At 42.8% G+C, this 17972-nt stretch overlaps 1 protein-coding gene across 11 annotated transcripts in view; it reads left to right on the top strand.

Annotated features, from left to right (window-relative positions):
* The window catches only part of ROBO2 (roundabout guidance receptor 2), a 783469-nt gene that overhangs the window by 198029 nt on the left and 567468 nt on the right, over nt 1–17972 (top strand). The gene's annotated exons all lie outside the window — the stretch shown is intronic.

Genomic DNA, 17972 nt, shown 5'->3' with positions numbered 1-17972 from the left:
GTGTCATGGTTAGGGCTCTCCTCTGATGCCCCCGGGGTGATAGAGTCCTCAGCTTCGTTGCTACTGTTATTGCTCCCCTGGCTCGCTGAACCTGCTTGGCTGCTGCTTCTCGGTGAAGTGTTCGTCTGCCCAGGTTCAACTACAGCAGGTGAGTATTGCAAGCTATGGTGTGGTGATCTTGGTGTTAATTCAGAATAAACAGGTGTTGGTTCTATTTCTGGGATCACGGCTTCCCCTCCCCCCCTGGTGTCAAAGTTAGGTCAGGGGTGGACATTGTGGTCAGTCTAGAGCGTAGCTGGTCAATATGGCGTTTCCATGCTCTGCCATCAGTGGTGAGTAGACGGTAGGAGCGGGGACCCGTGACTTGAGTTACTTGGGCAGGAATCCAGAGGGGATCCCCAGAAATTTTTTTGCAAACACAAGGTCTCCTACCTTAAAGGCACGGTGCTTGCTGCTGGAACCCAGGGGCTTTTCTGGGGTCTAGGCAGGGTGCAAACGGTCTAGAGGCGATCTGAGTTTCCTGGCCATCAGGAGTTCAGCTGGGCTCTTGTTGGTCGTGCTGTTTGGTGTGATGTGTTGCAGGAGCAGCATTCTAGTGACTTTGTCGTGGATGTTACCTTGTTCCATTTTCTGCAGGGTTTTCTTTGTAAACTGAACCATTCGTTCAGCCCTACCATTCGCCGCAGGATGAGCCGGCGATGGGAGTGCATGTCGGATGCCCCGTTCCGCTAACTACTGTTCAAAGGCTAAGGCAGTAAATTGGGGCCCATTGTCAGAGACCAGGACATCTGGTAACCCGTGTGTGGCAAAGAGTCTGTTCAGTTTTTTGATGACTGCCTCAGTAGTGGTTGCCTTCATTTTATTGACCTCAAGCCAGTTAGAATACGCATCTACAGTTATTAAGAAAGTGTGGCCTCTGGTAGGTCCCACAAAGTCAATATGAATGCGAGACCAGGGATCCCTGGGTGTTTCCCATTCTGCTGGTGGAGCTTTTGGTGGGGCTAAGTGGTTTTCCTGGCATCTGTTACAAGAGGCGAGCCAGGTTTCGATTTGTTTGTCCATACCTGGCCACCAGGCGTAACTTCTTGCCAGCACTTTCATACGCACGATGCCTGGGTGTCCATTGTGTAGCATTTGCAGGACTTTTTTTTGTAACTTAGTTGGTATAACAACTCGGTCTCCCCATAAAATGCACCCTCTTTGTGAAAAAAGTTCTGTTTGTCTGTTTTTAAATGGCTTAAATATTTCCTTAGGGTCGTAATCTGGCCATCCCCTCTCTACCCAGCCAAGAACTCGTGCCAAACAAGAGTCTCTTTTGGTTTCAAAGGCGATGATCTGGGCTGTTAGTGGAGGTGAGCGCATTGTCTCTATTTGAAGTACTGGGAGCATGGGAGCTGGGTCTTCCTGTGGCTCGGGTAGTGGTGAGCAGCTCAAGGCATCTGTGTGAGGAATAGATTTCCCCGGGCGATACTTTAATTGATAGTCGTAGGCAGCGAGAAATTCGGACCATCGCATCATTCTGGGGGAGAGAATGTGTGGAGTAGGTTTGTCACACACCAGAATGCTTATAATAGAAAATGGTCCCCATAAGCATATTCATGAAACCTTTTAATTGCAGAGACAATAGCAAGGGCTTCCTTATCTAAATGGCTATAGTTTCTTTCTGTTTTTGATAGAGTTCTTGAAAAGAATGCAATTGGTGCCTCTGAGCCGTTTGGTAGGACGTGGCTCAGGATGGCCCCCACCCCAAATGGTGAGGCATCACAAGTAACAGTCAAAGGGAGTGTTTCGTTATATTGAATTAGTACTGCATTAGAGGTAAGGAGGTCTTTTACTTGCTGGAAGGCGTGTTCCTCCCGACGTCCCCAAATCCAGGAGGCCCTTTTATCGAGTAGTCTATGAAGAGGCTCAGCAACAGTCGCCTTCTGGGGTAGGAAGATGTTATAAAAGTTAATAAGTCCCAGGAAGGCTTGGAGGTCAGTTTTGTTTTTGGGTCTTGGGGCATTTTCGATAGCTGCCAATTTCTTTTCTGTAGGGTGGATTCCTTGTTTGTCAAGGAGGTAGCCAAGAAACTCCACCCTTTCTGTGCAAAGCTGGCACTTTTCCTTCTTAACCTTGAGGCCAGCATCTTTGAACCTCTGTAGGACTGTTCTGAGGCGTTTCTCTAATTGACTTTTTGTGGGTGCTGCTATTAATACATCATCAAAATAGGGCACGACCCCTTTTATACCTTGTAATAGTCTCTCCATCAGGCTTTGAAAGATGCCTGGGGCTACACTTATGCCAAACTGGAGCCTGTTGCATTTGAATGCACCACGATGTGTGACTATAGTTTGGGCTTCTGCAGTCTTGGGATCAACTGGCAGCTGTTGATACGCTTGGGCCAGATCTAATTTTGCGAATATTTTGCCACCCCCAAGTGAATGCAGGAGATGTTGAACAACTGGTACTGGGTAGGCACTCTGCTGTAGCGCATGATTGAAGGTGGCCTTGTAGTCACCGCAGATTCTTATGGACCCGTCAGGCTTTATGGGGGTGACAATTGGTGTCTCCCATCGGGCGTGGTCAATGGGTTCTAACATGCCTTGTGCAATTAATTTGTCCAGTTGCTCATCAATTTTGGATTTGAGAGCAAAGGGAACTTAGCGTGGCTTTAGGCGAATGGGTGCAATGTCGGGGTGAAGATTAAACAAAATAGGGCACCCCTTGTACTTGCCTAGGCTTTCGTTGAACACTTCTCGGAAGTAGTGGATGAGAGCCACCTCCCAGTCATCCTCTTCAGTATGATGGATGCCAGCCATTCCGATTCCTAATGGCGCGAACCACTGAAGGCCCAATAGACTTGCCGGTCTCTGTCTATGATGGTGAGTGGTAGAATTGCATTATGTCCCTTGAAAGAGACCTGGAAATGGCGGGTACCTGCGACTGGAATCCGGTTGCCTTGATAGTCTTTTAATATGAGTCTCTGACTGCTGAGGTCTTGGCGTCGGATGTTAGGAATTAGCTGCTTGAGTGTTTTCCAGGATACCATGGATAGTGATGACCCAGAGTCGACTTCCATGATGCACGGTTTGTTTTCAATGGTGACCTTTACTCGGATTTTTTTAGCATCAAGTGATGAAGCGTGGCCGATGGTGATGTTTTGATGAGCCTCCTCTCGTCTGGGTGTGCCGTTAAACCTTCGGGGTCTGCTGTACTGGTTCCACTGGTTGCTAGGGCAGTCCCTCTGTGTGGTGGAGTTGCCATCATTCCTCTTTGGGCTGCTCCCTCTCCATCTGGGGCTGGAATTTCTCTTGTTTCTGCATACCTTCGCGATGTGCCCTCGTTTCTCGCAAAAATGACACATGGCGTCTAAAAATCTGCATTCGGATCGAGGATGGTTTCCCCCGCATCCGGTGCATTGGTAGTTGGATTTACAACCCTGCTGGTCCCGTTGCTCATGTTCTGACCGGAGTCTGTGGACTTCTTCCTCCTCGCAGTCTGAGGATGACTTGACATCTTCATGATGGGTGGTCGATGTGTACTTGTCTGAAGGTTTCCCAGCATCGTTGGTAATCAGAAGGCTGGCAGGCAGAGGCTGTGAGATCTGGTCTTTTCACCTCATAGTGGGCGAAGATGCTCAACTCCTCTACCAATGAGGCATCAACATTGACCATGTTCCTTGTGTTGCCCTTATAATTAGGGGCTGTGGTCCCTGCCACACTTACTTCAAGTTGTTGTCTGCTAGATGGTTCTCCACCTTATATTTGTATTGTTGTTTTGCTATCTTAATGCCTCTTCTAAGGTTTGCCCTGGCCTATATATATATATATCCCTGTCCCCTGCCTTAAAGGCAGAATCCCGGGCTCTCAGAAGTGTCCGTACCTCAGCAGTCATCCAGGGTTTACAATTCCCATAGACTCTGGTGCACTTGTCAATTGTTACACTGTCAATGCACACTTTGATGTAAGAGAGTATGGCATCAGTGTATTCATGCAGGTCTTCATGTTCAAATACACTCCACTCAATGGTTTCAAAACAATCCTGCAGCTGACTGAGAGCACCCTCTGGCCAGATTTTAATCATTTTCATAACTGGCTGAGTTCTTTTCCTGAGAGGGACATACTTTGGGCATATGACAGAAGTGAGAGATGGTCAGATGTACCTAGGTGGGGGAGGGGGATTACTCTATATGCCTGTTTCAGGTTAGAGCACACAGGGTCTAAAGCAGTGGTCGCCAACCAGTGGGCCGCAGGCCACTGGTGGTCCATGAGAAAATTTTGGTAGGCCGCAGAGAAATCTCACCCCCAGAGCACCCCCCCAAAGCAATTAATCCAGACTGAGCAGAAACACAAGGCTGTGCTGCCCACATGGCCTGCAGGAACCTTCCCCACCCACTCCTTACCCAGCAAACTTGCTTGCTAAATTGCTATTTTTTCTTTTTCCGACCATCAGGTATTCTGCTGTGCCAGGAGATTTAGATTAGCTAGGAAGCAGGAAATGGATGAATTTCTTGCTTTCTAGATAGTCTTTAGATCTTCAGATCTGCTTTTAAGCATAGCTGAACCTCCCTTAGGACTGAAGGTTCTATTATTCAGTGCAGACAAGCAAATTTTATTTGACAGACTCAGGTATGATTCTGTGAGCAACTTAATCTGCTGCTTGCTTTGCCTGATTTGGGGTAAAAATTTCTCTTTTTTAATAAAAAAATATTCAATATTTACATGCATGGTGTTTTGTGAGGTAATTTTGTAAGTTTGCTTGCAAGCAAATTTTATGTGACAGACTGAGCCAGCCAATGGCAGATAGATAGATTTCTGAATTAATCTGTGATTCTGTGAGCAACTCAATCTGCCTGCCTGCTTTGCTTAATTTTGAGTAAAAGTTGCTCTTTTTTATAAAAAAATCAATATTTATATAAATATTTATAATATTTACATACAAGCCATGCCCAGCCAGTCACATGACCACCAAGCCACACCCACAAATTAGGCCATGCCCACGGAACTGGTTAGTGGTCCCTGGGATTTAAAATTATGAGTTTGGTGGTCCCTGAGGTCCAAAAGGATGGAGACCCCTGGTCTAAAGTGTTCTTCCCTCTGGTGGAAAATTGCATGTATTGCACAAACTGAGGGAGAACTGTCTTTAAACAGGCTTGATTGAAGTCCCCAGCCATGACAAGAGTACCCCCTGAGTGAGTTTGCTGCTGCCTGCAGATGACATCGTATAGCTTAGAAAGCACCATGCTTACATTGGCATCAGGTGCAATATATATATATATTCACCCTCCCAGAACCTCTATGCGGACCCTGCACTTACCTGCATCCAAAACAGGCCATGTGGAGACTCTTGGGAGGGGTGGGGTGGGTGGGCAGGGTCAATTGGTCGATTCAACTACCAGTTCAGTGAACCAGATGTAAATTTAACATCCAATTTGCCTGAACAGCCCGAATGGCTGAATCCCACCCCTGAGGTTAATGCTATGTATTTTAACTTGGAAGATTAAGAGTAATTTTTTACTGTTCTGCCCTAAGCAAAAATATCCTGGGCCAGCCCTTCCAATTCAAAAGTTCTAGCTAAAAATATTATATTTTCTTTGTTTGTATGGAATAACATGGATATATCGGTAATTCCCTGTATATAATGATAGTGTTCCTTGTACAATATGCAGCTTCTTTCTGGAAATATTAGCTCACTAAGGTGGCATAACATGGAGATGAGATGAGAAAAAAGCTATGTTGATGTGTTATAGGATTTTTTAAATTTTTTTTGCTTGTTTTCTTGTTTCCACTAAATCAATTTTATCTCCCTGCTAAGAAGGCAAACTTAAAATGGGGTTTCAGAACATTTTAGGTCTCCCATTCATGGAATTTGACTATGAGATTTTGCACATCACATGCTGAAACATTCATGCTGACATAATACTAACGTAAAGAATTAAACATGGAAAGTCTAAATACTTTATTGATCGCATAACTGAACTGACTACTGTGTATAAAATAGTATTCTGTATTTTAAAATATCCACAATTTAGGAATTATGTTATCATGATGCTTCTAAAACAATCAGTGGAATGACACTGGAAGCTTTTAAGAAGACATTGGACAACTATTTGTCTGAAATGGTATAAGGTTTTCCTGCTTTGCAGGGAGTTGGACTAGAAGACCTACACTGTTCCTTCCAACTCTCTTATTCTGTTATTTTGTAAAGTGTGCCATCTTCACAGCATGTCTTGGGGCATCATAGAAAGCCACTATATGAGAAAATGGGTGAGAGTTTCTATGTCCTTGGAACTATAAGAGTAAAGTCTCTGTGAATAAGGGGTCCCATGGAATCTTCCCTAGAGTAATTGCTGAGAGGGCATCAAATCAGAGTCTGGAAAAGGCTCATTTATATTTGGTTAATGCTAAATTGTATAAGCACCTTGCAATACAGGCCTTGCAACTGTCTTACAATTGGCAATAGAATTCAGGAGTAGTGGTAGAAACATTTTGGTAAACCATAGTAGACCATAACCTACTAAAGAAGACCATAACCTACTACTTGATAAAATAGAAAAATGTGGGTTAGACTGAATCACCACCAGATGTATTCATAGCTGGGTGGCCAACTGTACTCAACATGTAGTCCTCAATGGAACTGCATCTACATGGAGAGATGTATGCAGTGGGGTACCCCAAGGCTGTTTTAGGTCCAGTATTCTTCAACATTTTCATCAATGATTTGGATAAGGGGAACTCATAAAATTTGCAGATGACACCGAGCAAGCAGGAATAGCCAACACTCCAGAAGATAGGCGTAAGATACAGAAAGATCTTGACAGACTTGGAACATTGGGAGCTATCTAACAAAATGAAATTCAATGGTGAAAAAAGTAAGGTCTACATTTAGCCAAAAAACCCCACAAAATGCACAGTACAGTATATGTGGTATCTTGCTCAACAATAGTAACTGTGAGAGGGATCTTGGAATCCTAGTGGATAACCATTTAAATATGAGCCAGCAGTGTGTAGCAACTGTCAAAAAGGCCAACACAGTTCTAGGCTGCATAAACAGAAGGATAGGATCAAGATCATGTGAAGTGTTAATACACTTTATAATGCCTTGGTAAGGCCACACTTGGAATGCTGCATCCACTTTTGGTCACCATGATGTAAAAAAGATGTGGAGACTCTAGAAAGAGTTCAGAGAAGAGCAACAAAGATGATTAGGGGACTGGAGGCTAAACATACGAAGAACGGTTGCAGAAACTGGGTATGTCTACTTTGATGAAAAGAAGGACTAGGGGTGACATGATAGCAGTCTTCCAATATTTCAGGAACTGCCACAAAGAAGAGGGAGTCAAGCTATTATCCAAAGCACCTGAGGGTAGGACAAGAAGCAATTGGTGGAAACTAATCAAGGAGAGAAGCAACTTAGAACTAAGGAGAAATTTCCTGACAGTTAGAACAATTAATCAGTGGAACAACTTGCCTCCAGAAGTTGTGAATGCTCCAACACTGGACATTTTTAAGAAGAGATTGGAGAAGACCTTCAAACCCCCTTCCAACTCTGTTATTCTATTCTATTCTATTCTATTCTATTCTATTCTATTCTATTCTATTCTATTCTATTCTATTCTATTCTATTGTCCCTGATTCTCTCTTTAACTATTGATTTGGCCTTCTCCAGGGTTCACTGGTCTAAATATTCAGGAGAGAAACCAAGAATGCAATTCTGCTGTTCAAGTGCGGTGCCAATGGGATTGGTAATTGTCTGATAGTGCAGAGGCATCAGGCTATAGCAGGGGTGGGCAAACTACGGCCCGCGGGCCACATCCGGCCCGTTGGTCTGCCCAATCTGGCCCGCCCCTGAAAAAAAAATCACTGGGCGTGGCGTATTGCCCTGTGCTGCGTGGCCCCCAAAGCTGCAAAACAGTGCGGAGCGCTCTCGGGGTAGGAAAGAAAAGAAGAACTTTGCAAAGGCCTTGGCTGGGAGTTCGAAATCACCTTCGAGTGCGACCTCTCCGAAGGTGAGTCCCCGCCAATCCCCCTTTTTTTTCCGGGGCTTCCAGGCTTAAACTTTGCAAAGGCAAAGTTTGCAGGCAGGAGCGTCTTCCTGCTGAGAAGCGGGAAGGGTTCTGCCCGGCGGGCGGGTGGGCTGCTTGGAGCGGGCTGCTTGGAGCCACCTAAAGCTAAAACTTTCGGCTTCCTTTCAACTCGCAGGTGCTCGCACCTGGCCCTGAGCCGCGCAGCAGAGGGGAAGCCCGGAGTGCTGCCCAGTTGCCTCCTCCAACCAGCCCGCCCGCCTGCCCGCCAGGCAGAACCCTTCCTGCTCCTCGGCAGGAAGACGCTCCCGCCTGCAAACTTTGCCTGTGCAAAGTTTAAGCCTGGAAGCCCCGGAAACCCGAGCAACTTCCCAGCAACTTGTGGCTTCCTTTTTCCTCGCGGGCACTCGCGCCTGGCCCCGAGCTGCGGGGCAGAGGGGAAGCCCGGCGGGTGGGCGGGCTGCTTGGAGGAGGTGACCCGGTGGCGCTCCGGGTTTCCTCTCCGCCGCACGGCTCGGGGCCAGGCGCGAGCACCTGCGAGTTGAAAGGAAGCCGAAAGTTGCCGGGAAGTTGCTCGGGTTTCCGGGGCTTCCAGGCTTAAACTTTGCACAGGCAAAGTTTGCAGGCAGGAGCGTCTTCCCGCTGAGGACCGGGAAGGGTTCCGCCCGGCGGGTGGGCGGGCTGCTTGGAGGAGGCAACCCGGCAGCGCTCTGGGCTTCCCCTCTGCCATGTGGCTCGGGGCCAGGTGTGAGCACCCGAGAGGAAAAAGCAAGCCACAAGTTGCTGGGAAGTTGCTCGGGTGCTGGGAGCCGCCGTCGTGGTGAGCGGCTCATCAGGCACGTACACGAGGAGGAGGGCTTTTAAAGTGCCACCCAAGCAGGACCGCCAAGCTGGGAAACGGGGCACCAAGGCAGGGCAAGCCTCCACCAGCAGCGGCCTAGATTTAGGTGGGCTTGGATGCCCCTGAGCGTGGTTTGCTGTTTGTTGTCTCCTGGGACTCATGTTTGGAAAGCGTGGAAAGTAGTAGCAGGAGCAGCCGCGGTATTATTTTTTCTTATAATATATATATATATATAATATATATATATATATATATATATATATATATATATATATATATATGTTTTCTGAGGTTCTCGGATTTGTATATATATATATATATATCATATAGAGTGACAGATGACAACTCTGAAAAGCAAGAGCCAAAGACAGAGGCCTATGATGATGATGAGACTTCATCAAACGTGCCAGCACTGAATCTACGCGCCGAACATCCATATATATATATATATATATATATATATATATATATATATATTATAAAGGGCCCATTATAAAATGCAGCAAATTATATATAAGAATATTATATATATAATATAATTTCTTCATCAGCTCCCTCTCCCAATGAGAAATATGAGAGTCAGCAAACGCCAGGGAGAGGTAGCTACCAGGAATTGCCAGAAAGAGCACCTGAAACCACCATTTAAAGGTGTTAATCCACACCATACATTCAACTGATTGAGTGCCCAGTTCCAGGTACATTGGAGCAAAGCCAACACAAGGAGGAAGACCCAGAAGTTTTCTAAGAAAGACAGCCTGGGTTTTTTCAATACAATCCTTGAAGCCCCGTATCCATATGGGAATTCCACAAAGAGTTTGAGCCAAAGTTTTGGCTTTGTAAATATGCAGAGCAGAAGGAATAAATAGGCCTCCTTGGGTATAAAAATATCTTAAAATCTGCTGGTGACTACAGCAAGGCCGAATTCAGCACCTGGGTTCAATGTTTAGGCCAAGCACCGGTGTTCTGAAATTGAATACCTAAATACTTAAAATGGAAAACCTGCTTAACAGCATTACCATTGATAGCCCAGTTATACAATTTCCGGGCTCTAGAGAACACCAATACTTTGGATTTGTCATAATTCATGGACAAGTGGTTCTCAGCACAGTAAGACCCAAATGCAGAAAGTAATCTTTTCAGACCTGGCCTTGACAATGAAAGGAGGGCCGCATCGTCAGCATAAAGGAGAAGTGGGATCTTGTAGTTGACAGCATTGGGGCATGGGACTCAATACGTCCAATGTAAAAGACCAAGTCAGATAAGAATAAATTAAACAAAAGAGGAGCCAGAACACAACCCTGCCTTACTCCGTTCGTAATCAGGATAGAATTTGAAAGTTCTCCCTGCAAACCATACCTGACCTGATTAGAGGTCTGGTTGTACAAGGATCTAATTAGGAACAAAAGACGTCTATCGATAGAACTTTTGAGCAGTTTTGACCACAACAGTCCCCTAGGGACTGAGTCAAACACTGACTTTAGGTTGATAAAGCAGTAAAAAGTTTGCCACCTGGTATGGTAGTATATTTATCGACCAGGTGCGCTAAGACAAAGCAGTGGTCCAGTATGGCACAGTCCGCTTTAAACCCAATTTATTCAGCACCAATAATATTAGACTCCTCAACCCAAGTGAGGAATCTATGTTGGAGATATTTATCATACAGTTTTCCAATGATGGAGAGCAGGCTTATGGGGCGATAGTCAGCTGGGTTGTTCCTATTTCCTTATTTTAAAACTGGAACAATAATTGCTAAGCTCCAGTAGGTAGGGATCCTGCCAGAGGTATTGATGTGCATAAAGAGAGGAATTCACCACTCGGGATTGGATTTTAGCAAATCAGGGGGTATAGCATCAGGGCCAGGGGCTTTGCCTGACTTGAGTTTGGAGATAAGCTCAGTAACCTCAGCATGAGTCATGGGTTGCCAGTCAGGAACTGCAGGAGGCAGCTGTGGCCCAAGCACAGTCGAACTTGTTGATGCCAGGAAAATTGCCAAGAAATGGTTTTCCCAATCTCTGTTGGAAATACAGCAGAGGGGGGGTTCTTGATGACCTGGCAAGGAGCTGGAAACAATTTGCCAAAATAATCAAGTTAATTTGACTGGTTGTAGGACGAATAGTCAGGCTACCATCTGAGAGGACACCAACTGGAGGTTTTGTGGGAATAGGTGTATAATTAGTACGTGATGTAGTATCCGAGGTGGCATTCAAGGTTGGCACATTGATATGTGCTGCTGAGGACCTTTTGGGGGCAATAAATCTCCTACCACTCACAAATTGTTGATTACTCAAGAGTGGCTTAATCGACATATCTTTGAAGACTCTTCTTGGCAGAATGCTGAAGGATCTTAACAGGGATCCTCTTCTGAAAAATAGTTTTGGGGTGTTGGAGTTGTCAAAACTGAGTAACACTCTAGTGCAGTATTCAGGAGAGGGTAAAAGTTCAACCTTCTTCAAATCATCAGCTTTTAACCCCAATAACTGTAATATATGGCCCCTCGCCAGCTGTGTTGAACCACAGTGAGGTAAGTTGCCATTAATGGGATTAATGATGAGGGCCACCTGTTTTGACTGTAAGACCAGGTGACTGTTTGTGTCAAAAGATGTAAAGTTCGAACTATTGGTAGGATTACCTTGGCCAATGCTTTTGCTGAGGCTTGGCAGGGAGAACCCTGCCGCTGCATCAGGCTGCTGAGCAGTCAACCCAGGGCTCCCACTGGTAGTCCAGGAAACTAAGTAGTTTAAAGTACTTATTATTTTATCCAGCTGGAGCTGAATGCTCACTGTAGTTTCTGCAACCAAGAAACATTGCTGAGTCAAAAGTTCTGTAAGGGTGGGCTCATTTAAGGATTGGTTGGGGGCCATAGTTTCAGATAAGCCTTTGTTCTCAACTCGGGGGGCGACGACCTCAACTGTCAGAAGATCGTGACAACTGGCAGCAGCCAGACAAAAGGGAGCAGGAGCTTTCAAATCAAGAGGCCAAGCTAAAACAAAGTCCTCAATCTTGGATTGCTTCAGAGAAAGTTGAGGAACCAGGTCAGTGAGAGATCTGCTTCTTTTCCTTGTCTTCATTATATTAAGTAGCACAATAGAGGGGGAGCTGTGTAATATAGCATAGAGTCTAGTCACTGAAACAAGTCCTAAATCCAGAGGAAAAGGAATCAGGAGTTGAGAAGAAATGAGTCCTAATGCAAACAATGGCAAAACTCCTCGCAAGTATATCAAGGATCCTGCCCTTCCGACAGAGCAGGGAACATGAGTAAATAAAAATGATAAAATGATAAAAACAGTGGATAAAAATAGAATAAATCAGATAAGAGAAATCACATCAAAGCTAGGCATTACTAGACTTCCAGCTAAAGGAGTAAGATCTTTAGAACAACAACAACAAAGAAGAAGCAGCAAGGCCCTCCTATAGCTGAGGCCCAGCTCGGGCTTTTTTAAAAATACAGCTAAACCATAGCTGAAATATAACTAAAAGTGGATTAGTGATCACACTGCAAAAATTTCAAAAATATAAAGGGTTTAAAAATAAAAATAAAAATTTGAAGACTACAATATGATAGAAAAATAGCCTTAAAAGCAGGTAATAATTAGAATAGGTTAATTTAATCTTAGTTAAGCAGAGAGCCTACTTGCCTGCTACTCCCATCTCCGTTGAGGTAATTCCCAAGTCATGCAGATAAATTTTATGTTTTTTATTTTTAAGGGACGCTAACCCTTCTCTACATGTATTAGGTGGCCAAACATTTTCACCAAGTTATACAATTGTGCAGCCTGGTTAATTAGATACTCTGTTTTTATTATTATTATTATTATTATTATTATTATTATTATTATTATTATTATTATTATTATTATTATTATTATTCCCTTCCCCAATAACTAATTGCTGTAGTAAACAATTTCTCCTTTACATTACTCTTTTATTGTAAAAGCTGATCAAAGACTGTAATAAAGATATCTGAAAATGTGTCATCTTCATTTTTTCCCATATGGTACTTCTTTACAAAAAGGATTAAGTTCTTTAGTGTTGTGATTCATGGAAATATTATCCTGAATTATTTTCACTTTGTACCTGGGAAAGTGTGAAAACAAAACATTGCCCAAGCTAATCCTCTGTAACCAAGTTTCAGAATGCCCTTGACCTGGAATATTCAAATATATTTTAAAAAGTTAAATAGTCTGAAGTAGGCTCACTTAATTAAAGCCTTACCAAGACTTCGTAAGTGGGATTCAATTTTTTTATAGTAATTAGGATTTAGGAGTAAAGGACAAGTGACAGGATGTTACTCTTTTCTTTCACAAACATCACCCAAGATATAAAGAGGATAAGTACAATTTCATCAGCATTAATCCTACAAAAGAAAAGAGAGAAGCCATTTAGAAACACTTTACATACTTTATTTTTACTAGAAATGTACAGCACTAATTGCTGGTTACAGAAATGTCCTTATTATCTATGATGGGAACTTTCCCCTTGGCGGCATCTACTACTCTTTCCTTAATTTGAAAGTATTATTAGTCCCTGCAATAATTTTCTAATGTATCACTTAAAAGAGTTGGAACGTATTTCATTATTTTATTTAAAGTTGTTTAAGGGCTCTGCTTCTTGCCTAAGGCACACTATCATTTTATATAGTGCTCTACTCCTATTACAAAAAAATCCAGGACCTTTTCTAGAGAACTAATGTCAGATAAGTTTTATATGCAATTATCATAATTAATATTTTATCTTAAGATTGTATTTGGTCAAAATTTTTAATTGGGTAACTTTCTGTTCTAAGTTATGTCTTTTTTTAAAAAAAATATATAGCGTATGCCTGTTTCCTCAGCTCTTTTAGACTCTGTGCCTATTAATCAGCACCAGGGGGGCAGTGGTGGGATTCAAAAACTTTTTACTACCGGTTCTGTGAGTGTGGCTTGGTAGGCATGGCAGGGGAAGGATACTATAAAATCTCCAGTCAGAGGTGGTATTTGCCAGTTCTCCGAACTACTCAAAATGTCCGCTACCAGTTCTCCAGAACTGGTCAGAACCAGCTGAATACCACCTCTGGTGGGGGGGACGTATAAGAAAAAACTTTGCCTGTAAATGTCATCTACTTCTCTGTGAAATATGTGTGTATGTGTGTTTTAAATCAAGGATAGATAGTCCAAGGATTGTTAAAGAAGAAACATACAGTAAAGCAAAATTTGGATTTGGACCATGATAAAAAGTGGCCTGGTCCAAAAGATTCCAGCTGCTTCCCAAATTTAGTGAACGAGTTCCACATTTAATAAAAGCAACCCTACTTCAAAGATCTTTTTACAAAGAAAGATACTTTCAGTTGTGGATTGCACTGGCTGCCAGAGAGGTTTCACAATGGTATTTTGGTATATCTTGAGATTTTTCAAGGAAATTTGGATCTTAGAGTAAGTACTGCTGTTGTTTAGCTATCCCTATTACATTAACAGAAAAGACATTTCATTTCTCAGCAGCAGTTTGGGGTTGAAGACCTTTAGTGAACTGGGGTTCTCATTGAGTTCTATGTCATAGGCAACTTCTCTGTTGCTATTAGAGTAAGACTTTTATCATATCAAGAATTCTTCCTTGGTTCCTAAGCCAATCAAATATTAACCTTATAGGTGGACAGTCCTACTTACTTTTATTTCTTTACTTATTTGTAACTTTCCTGGTTACAATAACTCTGTCTGACACTTTTTTCTTCAATCCTTTTCTGTCTTCTTTGATTTCTACTTCCAAACATCAAGTGATGAATGTTTTTAATAATTTCTAAATTTATTAAATGAGTATAAAACACTTATCAGTTACTTCATACTGATAAGGAAGTCTTGTATGCAATTTATGATTACAATGATCACAGGTTTCACGTTTGTTTAATTGTAAGCCAGATTCAATAGCTCATGATCTAAAAAATTACTGTTATTGTTTGTAAAAACTCAGCTCATATTTAAAATATCAGAAAGTGAGAGTATAGTATTTAATGAACATGTTCTCCCTGATACAACTCCTCCACTTGCAGTTATTAAGCTCTCCAAACCAAAACTGTATCATAAAACACATCCTAATTCAGGAAAGATGTTGAAGTCAGTACTTGAGCTGTTTTCTAAATTTGGAAAGAATTAGGTTTTGTTGCTATAGAAACGTCTGAGGTTCCTTTATTCTTTTGGGAACTGTAAAAATTGCCCAAGTAAAAATAACACCATCAGTCCACTTGGTGGAGTAGGAAGCATTAGAAATCAGTTAACAGTATAATCGATCTAGATAATTATCTTTGTTTGTAATATAAACATCTTGAAAATATTTCTTGTCCTCTCAGTTCATTGTAATTTTTGTATGCATGTCTTTGAATTCATTTTAGTTTTTTGTAAAATTAATAATTTCATATATAAGTCACTGGTCTGTTTTTTTTCTTAAAGTAATAGAAAGGCTGTGTGTTATATGCAATCAGTTTTTGCATTGTGAATAGTATAATAGAATAGTTAAATATCATATGACATTGGAATAGCTTTTTGAGCTCATAAAATAAAAAGGGCAAATTTTACCTAACTGTAGATCAAGTTTATATTAAGCTTTTGTCTGCAAAGAATACATGTACAGTCAATATGACTAGAGATAGAGCAGATCTTCCTCTCTTTCTCCCCTTATATCTTCCACACTGTTTTGCACATTACACAAAGCCAAAATGTGGTCTGTTTAATCTTACCTTAACAAAATATATAAAGTTCTCCCACTCAGAGCAGCTTTTTGCTATTCTTTGCTTTGTATTTCCTAAAAGTAGTTTCTTACATGTATGTCTGGATGGTAGACAGAGGTGAGATGCTGCAGATTTGGATGGGTTCGCCCAAACTTCTTGTTCCAATTCTGCATGGTTTTGAGAATTGGCAAATCGGTCCACTGGCTGGCCCTGCCTTGCCTGTTTCTGAGCCATTTTCAACCATTTTTGCATGAAAAATGGCCCCAAAAAGGCCCCCCAAGTGGCCCCCAAAATGGCCTGAAAACAGCCCCCAAACAGGCCATTTCAGGGCTGTTTGGGGGGCATTTTTGGCCATTTTCAGGTTGATTTTGGCTGGAAAAAATGGCCTGAAAACGGCCCAAAATATGGCCTGAAAATGACCCAAAAAACAGCCAGTCACATGACCAACCAGTCACACCTACCCAGCCAGAGAACCAGTTGTTAAAAAATTTGCAGCCCACCACTGATGGTAGAAATAGGACAAGAGTAGGTTGGCTTGCAAGGTACTTTACATGTCAGATAATAAAACTTGAATTGAATACTGTGATTATGGTCTAAGTCAGGGGTGTCAAACTCAATTTCATTGAGGGCTGCATCAGGGCTTGATTGATCTCAGGTGGGGGGGGCATGGCTGACTGGGTGGGTGTGGCTGAGCAGGTGGGCATGGCCAGCTTGACACCACTCCCCAAACTGCTGGTATGTTTCCTCTTTGCATTGAGTAGACTCAGCTGAAGCCATGCTGGCCTAATTGGGCAGACCAGGCCAAAGCTTTGCTGGCCTTATCTTTCCTCTCTGCATTGGGTAGATTGGGCTGAAGCTTCACTGGTTTTCCTCTTTGCACCAGGTAGACGTGCTGAAGTTTTGCTGGTCTGATCTTTCCTCTCTGCATTGGGTAGACTGAATGACATGTGCAGACCGGGATGGCTCCGTGGGCCAGATACAACCACATCCTTGAGTTTGACATCCCTGGTCTAAGTAAAACATCTTTTGCTGAATTTGGGGCTAAGATGAGTCAAATCTGACAAGTTCTGCCTTTCTGGAAAAGTGACATGCCCACAGGAACATCTAAAGCCAAGCCCCCACCCAATCAAGTCATACCCCCACTAGCAGTTAAAAGGAAGAAGCAGCTGCAAGCTCACATTACTCTGAGAAGCACAGAGCCAAAGACACAAGCCTGAAGATGATGAATAAGACTTCATCAAAACGTTGCCTAGATACTTCCTATTTTATGCGGAGAAAACCCAAATAACCAATATATATATTCGTAGATTTTCACAGCTACAGGTATGTAGGTCTAGGTGTGTTCGGGTCTTTCCCATGTAAGATTAAGAGTATCTCAGCGATGTTTCAGTGAGGTCCCACTCACCATCCTCAGGCTGGTGCATTTGGCTTCGTGCCATATATGAATTGTTGGTCTGATTTTGGTCTTTTAGTTTTTCCCTTTTTGGCTTGTTGATTTTTTTCTTTTGCATAGTATATAGATATTGTTGATGTGCCCATTGATGGGTAATTTGTCAAAGCACCAGAGTTCTAGAAATTCCCAACATTTTTGGACTTGGCTTGGTTTAGGGTGGTCACAGTTTCTTAGTTGAAGCTATGGCTAAGTCTCTCCATATGTTGTGAAATTATAAAGTTTTCCTCATATCTTCTGACTCTAGTTTATGTTCATGGATATATCTTCTCCCAGTTTATTCTACATAGTGCTGTTCCAGTCATTACAATGTATGTTGTAAATCAGCAGTCACCAACCGGTGAGGCGAGAAAAATTTGGTGGGCCACAGAGAAATCTCACCCAAGAGCACCCCCAAAGCAATTATTACAGGCTGCATAGAAACACCAGGCTGCTCCACCCACACGGCCTGTGGGAACCTTCCCGCCCACTCACTCCTTACCCGGTAAACTTGTCTGCTAAATTTGTATTTTTCCTTTTTCCAACCATCATCTGTTCTGCTGTGCTGGGAGATTTATGGTTGAATGGCTGGATTTCTTGCTTTCTAGCTAGTCTTTAGATCTTCGGCTCTGCTTGAACCTTAGGACTGAAGATTTGCTTGCAAGCAAATTCAGTGCAGACTCACAGCAAGCAAATTTGAGAGACTGAGCTAGGCCGATGGTAGATAGAGAGTTCACTGAATGATTCTGTGAGCAACTTAATCTGCCTGCTTTGCCTGATTTTGGGTAAAAGTTGCTCTTTTTAAATAACAAATCCAATATTTGCATACATGGTGTTGTGAGTTAATTTTGTGAGTTTGCTTGCAAGTAAATTTTATGTGACAGATTGAGCCAGCTGATGGCAGATAGATAGATCTGGGACGTGTCTATATCAATTGGTTTGTAAGTTAGGGATCTCAACCTGCAGGCGACTGTAGCCAAAAAGACCTCAACCTCGGCATGGC

This window comes from Pseudonaja textilis, chromosome 7, assembly GCF_049901715.1.
Source record: "Pseudonaja textilis isolate UNSWEBS1 chromosome 7, rPseTex1.2, whole genome shotgun sequence".
Classification (NCBI taxonomy): domain Eukaryota; kingdom Metazoa; phylum Chordata; class Lepidosauria; order Squamata; family Elapidae; genus Pseudonaja; species Pseudonaja textilis.
The sequence above is the reverse complement of the archived record's forward strand: the minus strand, read 5'-3'. Positions and strand labels throughout refer to the sequence as shown.